Raw genomic sequence first — 12,804 nt, 5'->3', positions numbered from 1 at the left:
CACAGAGCTGTGCTTTACAAAGTGAAGTGATGCTCTAGTAATGACAGATGTCGCTTACAGTTGAAACTGATCCGGGGTCATAAATGTCCTTGCTTGAAAAATCAAACCCATTTCCACTGAGTTTTGTTTTTTTTCTGGGGGAGGTGGGGCACAATAACCTATAGAGGGTTTCTGAAACTGTAGATTTTTATGGGAGCACACAGATTCATCTTCCTTTCACAGAGGGGCGACTGGGTTTGAACTGCCAACTTTTCTGTTGGCAGTCCATGGCCGCACCAACAGCCCCACAGCACGTGGATGTCCTCGTTCGAGGCTATTCCTATTCACCCTTTCATTCAGAAGGAAAATTGTCTGCACTTTAAAACCACTGAAGTAACTCCTGCTCTCAACAGATTTCCTCATAATAATAACTTTAATTGGCTGCCTATACAACTTGACTTCCTGCCTTTTCTTGCCTCAAAAATAACATCAAAAACAAAAACCCTCAGTCAATTCTGACTCTTTGCAGCCAACAAGGCTCATCTTGCATCAAAATTTGGCTATAGGTACTTGTTTCAATTTACCTACACATTCTTAAAGACAGGAATGGTTTTGTTCCTAAGGTATGGTGGCAATGCCAATACATGGTGACCTTCAAATCAGATGGCATAGGACAAGGGAAGCTTCTGTGAAGACACACACTGGTAGACTCACCAGATGAATGATTTGATTTATAAAGCTGAATGACTGTATCGTGCTCACTCACAATTCCACTAGGTTAACCTTCCTTTTACTTTGAGAACTAAGGTGCACCTGACCCAAACTTATTTTCAATAACTTCATATGCATGTGAACGTTCAACATTGAATAAAGAAGATGGAAGAAAACTCGATGCATTTGAATGATGGTTCTGGTGAAAAATAGTGAAAGGACCATGGACAGCCACACGAACAAACAAATCTGTCTTGGAAGAAGTATATCGAGTAGGTGCCGAAGATGGTGAGACTCTGGACATGGTATCAGGAGAGACCAGTCCCTGGGAAAGGACATCATTCTTGGTAAAGAGGAAGGGCAGTGAAAAAGAGGAAGACCCTGACGAGATGGATGGACACGGTGGCTGCAGCAACGGGCTCAGACATAAGAACAGTTGTGCGGATGCGCAGACTGGGTGGGATTGCGGTCTGTTGTACAGAGGGTCGCTGTGAGTGGGAACCGATGAGCTGGTGCATAACAACCATGTATATTTTTATATGAAAACACGATGTAGTATTGTGCAGCTCACTTAATGCTATCCCTTAGGGGATTTTCTAATGGTACTCTCTGTTGTGAGACCCTTATTCCTACACAAGTTCTTGTTTCTACAAGTAGATAATGGGGTGTGTGGTCAGCAATTAGTTGAAGAAGAAAAAGAACAGAACTGATTATCAGAAGGAGTGTTTGCCTACTAGTGTGTTCTTAAAGGTTACCCAGGTTCTGAAAGTCATCTTTAGAAATAATTTCTATTAGCCTCAATTTTGCATTTATCAACAAACACGATTTTGAAAAACACTTTTCGAGACACTTCTTTATACACATGCAATTGTGGCTGCCCATAGCAGTTCACCTAAATACCCACTCTCTCTTTCCACTTAGCCCATCATTGCCAGCATACTACCAGAATCATTGATTATAGAATTAAAGCCTGCCTTTTATTTCATCTTTTGTCTTTCAGGAAAAAATGCATTCAATGTGCTATTTGAATACGATACACGGTATATGAATGAGATTATAAAACATGAAAACTGCTAAAAAATTTTACCAATTGTTTGCTAAGGTCCAAACTGCCTATTCTGTGGTTGAGCGAGTAGATATGGGAGGTAAAAGCATTTGCATGAATGTGTTTGAGAAGGAAATGGTAAAACAAGAAATAGTCAATGAATCTTCTGAATCCAAGTGTAGCACCATTTTCACAAGGGTACAGTCCTACACTGAGACACCTAGTTCCCTGTTCTGAGTTTGTGCTTTAATTTTACCAAGAAAAATAACACACACACACACACACACACCTTACTGTAAACCAGCGATTCACAAACTGTGGGGTTGCGACCCTTTTGGGTGTTGAATGACCCTTTCACAGGGGTCGCTCGATTCATAACAGTAGCAAAATTACAGGTATGAAGTAGCAATGAAAATAAGTTTATGGTTGGGGGGGTTGGGGGGAGGTGTCACCACAACACGAGGAAGTATATTCAAGGGTCACAGCATTAGGAAGGTTGAGAACCACTGCACAATACTGCAGCAACTAAACTGGGGAAGATATTATTGTCTGGTTGTACTTTGCTCTCTGATCATATCTGTGTTCTTTCTATGGTCCAGAAAAATCACTACTTTAATTAAATAACGTAATGTTGATGAATAGTCAAAGTCCTTCAGGGAGTCAATAATATCTGCATACAGTGTGCCTTATGTCCTTCCATTACCATTCAGAAATTGTCTATGCTCTGCCCAGAATGAGCTGGGCAGAATATTATATTATGGTAATATTAACATGATCATATGTTCTGGGAAAAATGGTTAGGGCAGGCTTCGATATAAAAGTTTTGTTAGTTCTCTCCAGTATGTAAAACTAATTAGTGATAACATCATAATTTTAAATGGGAGGACAGTACTGTAATATGGCTCACTTGCATTTTCTACTTTTTCTGATGTCTCTGTATCCTTCATTAAAAACACTATTACTTTTGACCACATTGCTTTTGGATAAGCATGCCAAATTGATCCATTTCTATAAAATCTATCCAATTGGATTTGTTTATATAAAAGAAAGCAAAATCATATTTACTGTCCATCATTTCTGTTTAATTTAACACATAAATAGAGGGACAGTGAACAGCAAACATTCCTCAGTTGTATTCAGAAGAGACAAAGCCCCAGGCTGTGTCTTCTAGGAGATCTTAGTAGAAGACAGTGTGCTACTATGAGGCAAATAACCTCCTTTTATATTATACTTACCTTCCATTGTTCTTAAATTATAACCTGTGCCAGTATTAGTCAGATACCCTAATAGAAATTTAGTTCTTAGAAAGAGTACTCATTTTTAATGCTACAAATGTTCAAGAAGCACATACACTCCCTAAGGCTGTTTCGGCTTGTACTCAAACAACACTTGTCTATCAGACTGAAAATACTCCTTTCATAGCAGCTGCTGTGAAACCCTTGGCTTCTGCTTTTTGGTTCTTAGAAAATACAAAGAAATTGAATAATATTAATTGTAACAACACTAATGAATAATAGCTGTGACCATTCAACCACCGGCAATGTGCTTTTACTGCACTGCAGGCAATCATCACCAAAACATTCCAGAGACTCGGGTCTCCATAATCCCACTTTACAGATCGTGAACTACAACTTCAGAAGCTTAGTGAGGAGTTTACTTGGGTTTCACCAAGAATTCTAAGCAAGTACTCTCTGCACCTTGGCATTAAATAGCGCTTCCTCCTCCCCTCAAGTTCAGGGAAGTGCACAAAGTATTGAGGAACAGATTCGGGGATAAGGACAGCTTCTCCTATGGTGGCTTCTGCTTCCTTGTTTTCTCTTTTGTTCATATCAACTCATCTCCAGCATAGCTTCTTTCCCATTTCTTGCCCTTTATTTGCTCTCTTGTTTATTCCTGATTCCCCTGGTGGTCTTCCAAAGGTGGCATTTACAACATTTGGTCCGTGTATATCCACCAATGCCCCTTTAAAATGGCCAGCTCAAAGGAGATGAGAGTGTCGGTCTGGGATGGGCATACCCTTTCCTCATCTGGTTTTGCTCTCTCCTGCTTATCGAAAGAGCATGCTCATGACTTCCTCAGCTTTCAGGGCATTTTGAGGTGATAGGTGCCTGCAGTCTTCTCTTACAGTTAACATCCATTTGGTTTAGTTCAGGGGAATCGTAGAATGCTGCGTATTCATAGAGGCGGAATCAAAATATAATGTAAGTGGGTAGGACTAAAAGTGGACAAGTCCAGGGTTGATTCAGGTTGTTCAAACTGACCTGGAGGACATGGCTGTTCATTATACCATGGAGATGTTTGAAAAGTCCCATGAGTATATTTATGCAATGTAAAATGTATAGGATATATGTAAAATATAGAAAACGGATATTGCCTCATCATATACCAGTAACACCCTTCAGTCTTAAATAAAGCCATTGACTGCTGTATGTTTAAGGTTTCCCCTTTTGCGCATCTCAAGACACTGGCGTAACTAATCTTCTTCCACTTCACTGTACTGGGGACCCCTTCCTCAAGTTCTGGCTGTTCTCAGCAGCAGTCCAGAGGAACACCAATTAGATGTGTTTCAAATAGTGAGGCGTCCCCATCTAGAGGTTGAAATGATCACTACAAATGCCCTCACCTTTATGAGCCTCTCATGTAGACTCACAGAAATGAGTATGCATAGCAGTTATCTGTGTGTGGAGAAAATACCTGCTTGTTATTGTTACTGAGCTGAGTTGAGAGGGGGGGGGGAGGGTGTCATAGCACAAAATAGGCACCACCTGTATTTACAGATGGTGTGGGAGGCAGCACTCATAGATTTGTGTGTCAGCATCACTGCAGCCTGCTTCCTCCAAAGATGAGCCTCCCACACGTCAGACAACCACCTACAGCAGGACCAGAGAAGTGGCAGTGTTTCTAGCACATTCCTCAGAATGAAATCGATGTTGAACTCAACATGGAAGGCTTTTCCTGGCTCTTAGCAGTCAACAGCCTACACCAACCTGCGTTTGGCTGCTTAGTCCTGTCACCCTCTCTCGGGTAGGCATGGATAGGAAGTGAGAATAGAGAACATTCTTAGTAATTATGAGACTCTTCATATATTATGCTTCCATTGTTGTCATGCCAACGAAAAGTAGCATTCTTTTTTATCCAAAAGAAAGAAATGCTTCACTTATACCTGAGGGTGTACAATGAAATGACATAGCATTATTTAATTAAGTCCCTAAACGCACAAGATCCAGTTTACAGGTGAAACCATTGGCTTACACCCAATTGCTTTTTCTCATTTCTTTATTGACTAAAAATTGGCTGAGGTCCTTTGCCCCAAACTGTGAGACACATGACAGTATATGGTCATTGCCTACTGAAAGTCTATAATACACAGTGGCTCATAGAAAGTACACTCAAAGGACAATGGAAAATCGAATTGTCAAGTTTATTCTGGGTGGGGGATGTAGGACAATGCTTCATGAATCATATTGAAGAAAAATAAATACTGTCAAGTTAAAAATGTGAGCAAAGTCATGCTTTTTGGAAAAGAAAGTGTGTGTTAAAAACATCTTAGAGGGGATGGTATGTTGCCTTGAGAAATTTATGTAGCTGATTTTAGCAGGAATAGTTGAAGCTGTGACTAACTACAAATATTGTCTCGGGTTAAATTAGAAAGTTTTATATATAAACAATTGTAGATAACATTGGTTTTAAAGTTAGAAAATGACAAGCATTTATTGCGACGCTTAGGTAATGTATTAGTCTGGGTAAACCAAAGAAACAAATTCATAGACATACATATGTGTATAAGACAGACCTTCATAGCAGGGAACCGATTACAGGGATCTACATATAACCTCCTCCCTGGGGGACATACAACAGAAAAGTGGGTGAAGGGAGACGTTAGACAGTGTAAGATATGACAAAATAATAATTTATAAATTATCAAGGATTCATGGGGGAGGGGGGAAATGAGGAGCTGATGCCAGGGGCTTAAGTGGAGAGCAAATGTTTTGAGAATGATGAGGGTAACAGATGTACAAATGTGCTTTACACAATTGATGTATGTATGGATTGTTCTAAGAGTTGTATGAGCCCCCAATAAAATGATTTTTTAAAAAAACAAAGACCTTTGTATTCAAGAGCAATCGAATATTGACAAAACATCCAAGCGTTGTCCAGATCAAGTCCATGAGTCTGATATTAGCCCACATGTCCAATATCAATGTATAAATTCCTCTTCACACTCACACAACATATGAAATGATGCTGAATTCAGGAAGATCACAGCCCAGTGGGTGGAAAGCCTTATGGATCCAGTTGTGTTAGAAGCATCTCAGTGGTGAAATGGGTCTCTGTGCAGCTCCTCCAGCTCCAGGTCCTTGGCTCTGTCATTGTAGCTCCATGTGGCTTGTCAACAGGAATGTCTCACAGAGAGGGAGCGTGTTTCCTGCCTCCAGAGAGCTATTTATCTCCATAGAGCCTCCAAATGAGGTCATCACGCTGCGACCTGATTGACAGGCTAAACTCCTCCCCTTCACTCTTAAGTCTCAAGTTGACACTAGATTATGTAACTACCACAGGTAAGTGGTTGTAATAGGAGTATCAAAGACAAATTGGTGAAATGAGAATCAATAGAAGCTAAGGGGATACTAAAGTAGTACAGAAAGGAGATGGGGAGGGCTTCCACTACAGCAACACACCTAAAACTTGTTAATATAAGTTGGTGAACAATTAGGTGTGTTAGTGGTGCAGTAATTATGTATTAGACTACTAGCCAAAAGGTTGGACGTTTGAACCTTACTAATGATTGTGGTGGAGAAAAACTCGTGCTCATCTCAAGATTGTAGCTACAATTCTATTGGGTAGTAATACTCACTGTGGTAGTTATGTAATTGCTTGTCAATTTGAGAAGATTGAGAGTGAAGGAGTGGAGTCTAGCCTGTCAATCAGGGCATAGCCAATGAAGCCTCAGTGTGGGCATGGCCTTCAACTGAGGATTCTGAGAACTCCGCTATTCCTCCTTGGAGGTGGGAGACGCATTCTTTCTCTCCTCACTCTCTGGGATACATTGCAGCTGACAAGACACATGGAACTATACTAGTGCCCTGAGCTGGAAAAAGGTGCATGGAGACCCCTGCCAGTGCTGAGATGTTTCCAATGCTACTGGATCCACAAGACTTCCCACTGACTGGTCTTTGATCTTCCTGTATTCGGTGTCATTGCATGTGTTTCACGAGTTTGGAGAGGACCTTATAGATTGGTATCGGACATGTGGACTACTATCAGACTTATGTACTTGATCTGGACTGAGCTGGGACGTTTTCTCAGTATTCGATTGTTCTTGTATATAAAGCTCTTTCTTATATGAATTTTTTCTCTTGTCAACCCACACTAATATACTCAGTAACATGGGCTTGATATGAGTCAAAATTAAATACATAACACTTAACAGTAACAACAAAACTCTTTGAAAAAAGTGGGATAGTTGAGAATGTGTGTAAGGTTTCTAATTATATTAATGAGCAGAGGCTAATATTATCTCACCCAGGTCTACTAGGGAAGGAAACATTTTAATAGAGGTTTTGACGTGTTTGCTCCCTGTCTTAGGTTGGGTCCTCTAGAGAAGCAAAGACAACGATGTTTACACATGTATCTACATAGATTTACCTCAAGAAAATTCCTTTCACAAGTTATCAATCAGGATTCTCCAGACTCACATAGTAGCTATAAGGGCCAACAAGCCAAGAGAGTACACTGTTAGCTGCAGGGAAGAATAAATTCAAGGCGGCCAGGTAAAATGGCAGGATGTTGACTTGCAAGCTATAGAGGCTAATACCACTGGGATTAGCAGGCCATTGGGTTAAGTCCATAGATGATGAGCCAGATGCATGATCCAGATCCTGCAAAAGGCCAGAGAGCTTGGCCAGAGGGTTGAAATGTATATTTGAAGCAGGCCACACCCCTGAGAAAATTCTCTTTCAATTGATTGGCTGCTCAGAGCATATTTTATCAGGGAGAAGATTTCGCTATAGCAGATCTCATCATGACTACATTATAAGTGGCAAACTACTGGGAATTATAGGCCAGTCAAGTTGACACTTACCCTTAATCATCACACTCTCCACTCTCATGACACAGTGCTGGGTGAGGGCATCTGGAAGACAATTTGGAATATATTTCTGAAACTCCTGAGAGAAGAGTCAGAACTGGATCTATATCTATATCTCTCTGTCTCTATGTCATTATATCCATTGATCATCTATCTATCAATCTATCCATCCATCTATCTATCATCTGTCTATGCTATCATCTGAGAATAAAGGTAGCTAGTTCATCGTTTCAGAATTTACCTTGCTAACAGTATTGTGACCTCTGGACACCATGTCCAGAGGAAATTGAGCCCTCTTCTACTCCCCCTGCACTCTCCTGTCAGCAGCACTCTTGTAGCATTGACCATTGAGCTCCTTAATTGGGTATGGCTTTGGTGTCGTTCCACTTAGGACATGAAGTTTATGAAGGTTTAGAGTGTGATTTTTGAAATTAATTGAAAATATAGGTGGCAATAGTATTTTATATCTTTGGCTGTCACAAATCTATTCTTGCTTTAGAAATTCACAGAGGCAGCATGATACTGTACGTAAGAGCCCAAACTTTGAAGCTAGACTGCATGGCTTGGAATCGTGGTTTTTCGTGGAAACTTTCAGTGATTCATGTATCTTTTCTGTGGCTTGGTTTTCTGTAAATGGATATAACAATAGTGCCCGTGTTATTGGGATATTCTGATTAAGCAAGTGAAAACTAATGCAGTGAGTGTATTTTGTAAATAAATGTCGATCACATTTTCTCAAAGTTCCTCACGACTTCTGAGTACTGGTGTGAAGTGGACTCAAACTTGACCTTTGTTTGCAACATTAGAAAAGATCATTTTGGGGGGTGTGGGGGAGCTATTGGTTTATTTTGATGATAAGTTTCTATTTAAATTATGGAATAATGAATAGATATAAAAATGTCAGCATTTTCTCTTCTAACTCCCCGAAGTTGTGAGATGCTTGCCTTCTCAAATTGTAAATATGTGCCTATTTATGTTTCTTCCATAGGAAAGGTCATAGAAAAAACATTGGCAGTTGGAAATATCCAAACAAAGCATTGCAGTATGTCCCATGTGAAACTAGAAGAACTTGACATCTCGTGTGACAGTCAGTACAGTAACAGTGAAAGCTGTCCCTGTTCAGTTTGTCCTAACGTCGTGGCAAGAGTATAATTGGGAAGGAGGATGTGCAAAAATATAAAGAAATAAATAACCACCCTGCACATGATGTTTATAGTTTGCTGCTTATTATAGCATTTACATAACTTTAATTCCTTATACCTGAAAATCACACCCATAAGATACTTAAAAGAACTGATATTCAAAAAGTGCCCTCATCTCCACAGTCATTACCCTCCCCTAGGAATTTGTTTGAAAGCCAGAATCTCAGGAGGAACCCCAGATCCTTTGAATCACAGTCCGCATGTTTACAAGATGAAGTGATTTTTATAAATGTTAAACTTGAGACCAAATCTATGAAGACACATAAGGATGTATAATTGTTTTACACTATATAGATTTGTTGAAGAGTGAAACAAAAATAAATAAGAGGGCAGCTTTCTCCAACTCCCAGTTTCCTGGATATGTGTAATAAACTACCTTATAGATATAAATAGGAGACTTTTAATTTTTAATTATATCATATTTATTAAGAAATTATTTTGCATTAGTCATCTTTCTGCACTCTAAAGATGCATTGGTTAGCAGAATAAGCAATGGATTGGGGTTTTTTTGCCCTTAAGGAAATGATACCTGAATGACTTCTAAGAGAATCTGAACATTCCAAGAAGTCTGCTTCTCTAGACTTCCTGTGGAGTTTTCCTTGAAAAGCTTTCATATTTTCCAAGGCAGGCTTTCCTAAGATTCCATTTTCACTAACGAGATTTTCCCAGCTCAAAAACTGACATCCTGAATTTTAGCAAAACCTTTAACTTTTCTTTTTGTTAGCTTCCTCATCTGAAAGATGACGTACATTACTCTCACACGTTAACTGTCAAACTACTTACAAGTCATATAAGCCCTCAAAGAGCAAGGTTTCATTTCAGCCATTCAAGATATATCTGGAAATCAACAATAACAAGAAAAATTCCTAAGAACAAGAGGAAAACTTACACCACAAACACATCCAACCAATTCAATTGCAGAATGATCTCCATAAGAAATAAGACAATATGGATCATAGCTATGGATACTCTTGAGAAGAATGGGAATTCCAGAACATTTCATTATACTCATGGAACTTGTACTCCGATCAAGAGGCAGTCAAGCGAACAGAAAAAGGGAATGTTGCATGGTTTAAAATCAGGAGAGAGAGACACACTTCAGAGTTGTATTCTCTCATCGTTCTTATTCAATCTGTATGCTGAGCAAATACTTAGAGAAGCTGGAGTAGATGAAGAATGTGACATCAGGATTAGAGGAATGCTTACTAACAACCTGCTTAATAATACTTGTCAACAACATGATATGCACATGATAAAACCTTGCTTGCTGAAAGTGAAGACTTGAATTTGCTGAGGAAGATCAAAGATTGTAGCCTTCAGTAGGGATTACAACTCAATGTAAAGGAAACAAGAATCATCACACTGGACGAATAGATAACATCATGATAAGTGGAGAAAAGATGAAAATTATCAAGTATTTTTCTCTTGCTTGGATCCACAGTCAATACTCATGGAAGCAGCAGACGAGATCAAAGGACATATTGCCTTGAGTAAATAGGGTGCAAGACCTCTGTAAAGTGTTGAGAAGTAAGGATATTACTTTGAAAACTAAGGTTCATCTGATCCAAGACACTGTATTTTCAATCATCTCATATGTATGTGATAATTGGACATCAAATAAGGTAGACCGTGTCATCTGGGTTGGCTGGGGGAAAAAATTCCTCGACACTCATGTATGTAAAAGAAAGGGTTTTATACCAAAGAACAATTGTATATTGAGAGAACATCCCTGCCTAGTTCAGATCAAGTCCATAAGTCCAATATTAGTCCATAAGTTCAATACTAATCCATAAATCCATAAATACCTCTTCAGACTCATGAAGGACATGAAATGATGCTGAATACCGGAAGATCACAGGTCGGTGGATAAAAAGTCTTGTGGATCCATTTGTGATGGAAGCATCTCACGTGGCTCCTCCAGCTGTCTGAGTGTCTCAACAGCAGGAATGGGAATCAGAGAGAGAGAGTGGCCTGGTTCAAGGGAAAAAGAGGACGTTCCCAGAATCCTCTTGAGAAGGTCACACCCACCAGGAGGCATCATCAGGCTGTGACCTGACTGACAGGCTAAACTCCACCCCTTCACTCTATTTATCAAGTTGACATGGAATTATGTAACCATCACAAAAACCAAAAAATAATTTGTTTGAATTATGGCCCTGGCAGACTATTAAAATTCCTGTGGACTGCTAAAAGATCAAGCAAATCTGCCTTGGAAGAAGTACTGCCAGAATGCTCCTTAGGGGAATGGATGACTGGACTTCATCTTCCATCTTTTTGACATATTGTCAGGAGAGATTATTCCCTGGAGAAGGACATCATGCTTGGTAAAGTGGAGGGGCAGTGAAAAAAGCTAAAAGTCTTCAATGAGATGGTTTGAAACTGTGGCTGTAATGGGGGACTCAAACATAAGAACAGCTGTGAGGATGGCGCAGGACCGAGTGTTTCGTTCCGTTGTACGTAGGGTCGCTACAGGATAGCGCTCACATCAACCAAGACAAACGGAAAAGACTTCAACTCCTTCTTAAAGTCCACTGCTGAGCAGCATCGTGAAGCCTAATTGCGTTAATAGGCAAAGCATCAAAACGTTCATGGAAAATTTAATTATTTTTCCGTTTCATTTTTGACTTTTTGAAGCCACACAGTTAAGAGATAGTTACTGTTTTGCTGTTGTTAGTGAAAAATCAAAAGGGGAACATGTGTCTTCCCCGCATATGACTCTTAAGGCATTAGGCCACAATGATGTTTAGGGTGGAGCACTGGTGGTTTAGTGGGTTATGTGTTGGGCTGCTAGCCACCACATTCGCAGTTCAAATCCACCACCCTCTCTAGGGAGAAAGGTGAATCATTCTGCCCCAGTGAAAATGCACCACCTTGGGTCCTTCTACTCTGTCCACAGGTCTCTGAATCACAATTTATTCCAGGGGAATGATGTTTTATGTTTAGGTTGATGTGGAAAGTCTCTGAGAATATAAGCCATCTGTGGACCTGGAAGCATTTTTATTGATTAAATTGTAGTAAATATCAACTAGGTATTGATGGATAAGATAAACATTTCCAGATGCTACACTGGATTGAAAACATAGGAAGGACGATTCTGATGATTAAAACCTTTATTTTATTCTGAATTTTGCATATCAGAGCTGTTTTTCTCCTCCTCCTCCTCTTCCATCACCCTTCTCCTTTTTCTTCGTGTTTTCTGCTTGGAGAAATTATGGGTAGTTATCAAATTTGGATTGAAATTAATACTCTTTTTTTTAAGTGCCAGTAGTGGAATGACCCACCCTTTTTACTTGCAAAGGGTAAACAAAAAGCTATTATATTTCTCTAGGACATTTATAAAGAGTTAGCTTCCCCTTGAGAAGAAACTGAATAAGAATAAATGTCCACTGAAGTTAATTCTTGCTTACCTTTTTCTTTCTTGTTCCCTAATCTTTGTCTGTGTTTTGGTGATTGATTCCAAAGGGGGGACTTTTTCCTTTTAAGTATTATAAAGGTGTAAAGAATTTCACCACTCAAGTGAAGATGTGTAAGAAATCCCATAAGGGTTCCCAATTAAACATTCTATTCTTTTGAATTTGTTTTCTTTTTGACTTAGAAGAAGTAAGAGCTATCAATTAATTTACATCACTTACTCCTCACTCATTTTGAATGCTTATTCCTAAAGTAGGCTTCACTGGGCACCAAGAACTCAAAGAGTAATCTAAAGCATTTCTACAGAATAGTCATGTGTATGGAAGATTCACCATGATCAGTTCTTGGCCAACTAAGCTTCTCATCTC

The 12,804-nt window shown here is 39.5% G+C and overlaps 1 non-coding gene across 1 annotated transcript; it reads right to left on the bottom strand.

The window, feature by feature from the left end:
* Positions 1–12,281: 12,281 nt before the first annotated feature.
* Positions 12,282–12,411, bottom strand: LOC115869436. The gene has a single exon (XR_004046186.1). It is a non-coding gene; the product is annotated as a small Cajal body-specific RNA 24 (non-coding RNA).
* Positions 12,412–12,804: the final 393 nt, after the last annotated feature.

Source organism: Echinops telfairi, unplaced genomic scaffold, assembly GCF_000313985.2.
Source record: "Echinops telfairi isolate 266 unplaced genomic scaffold, ASM31398v2 ScPeMD7_25;HRSCAF=90, whole genome shotgun sequence".
Lineage (NCBI taxonomy): Eukaryota > Metazoa > Chordata > Mammalia > Afrosoricida > Tenrecidae > Echinops > Echinops telfairi.
This window is presented reverse-complemented; position numbering and strand designations above follow the sequence as displayed.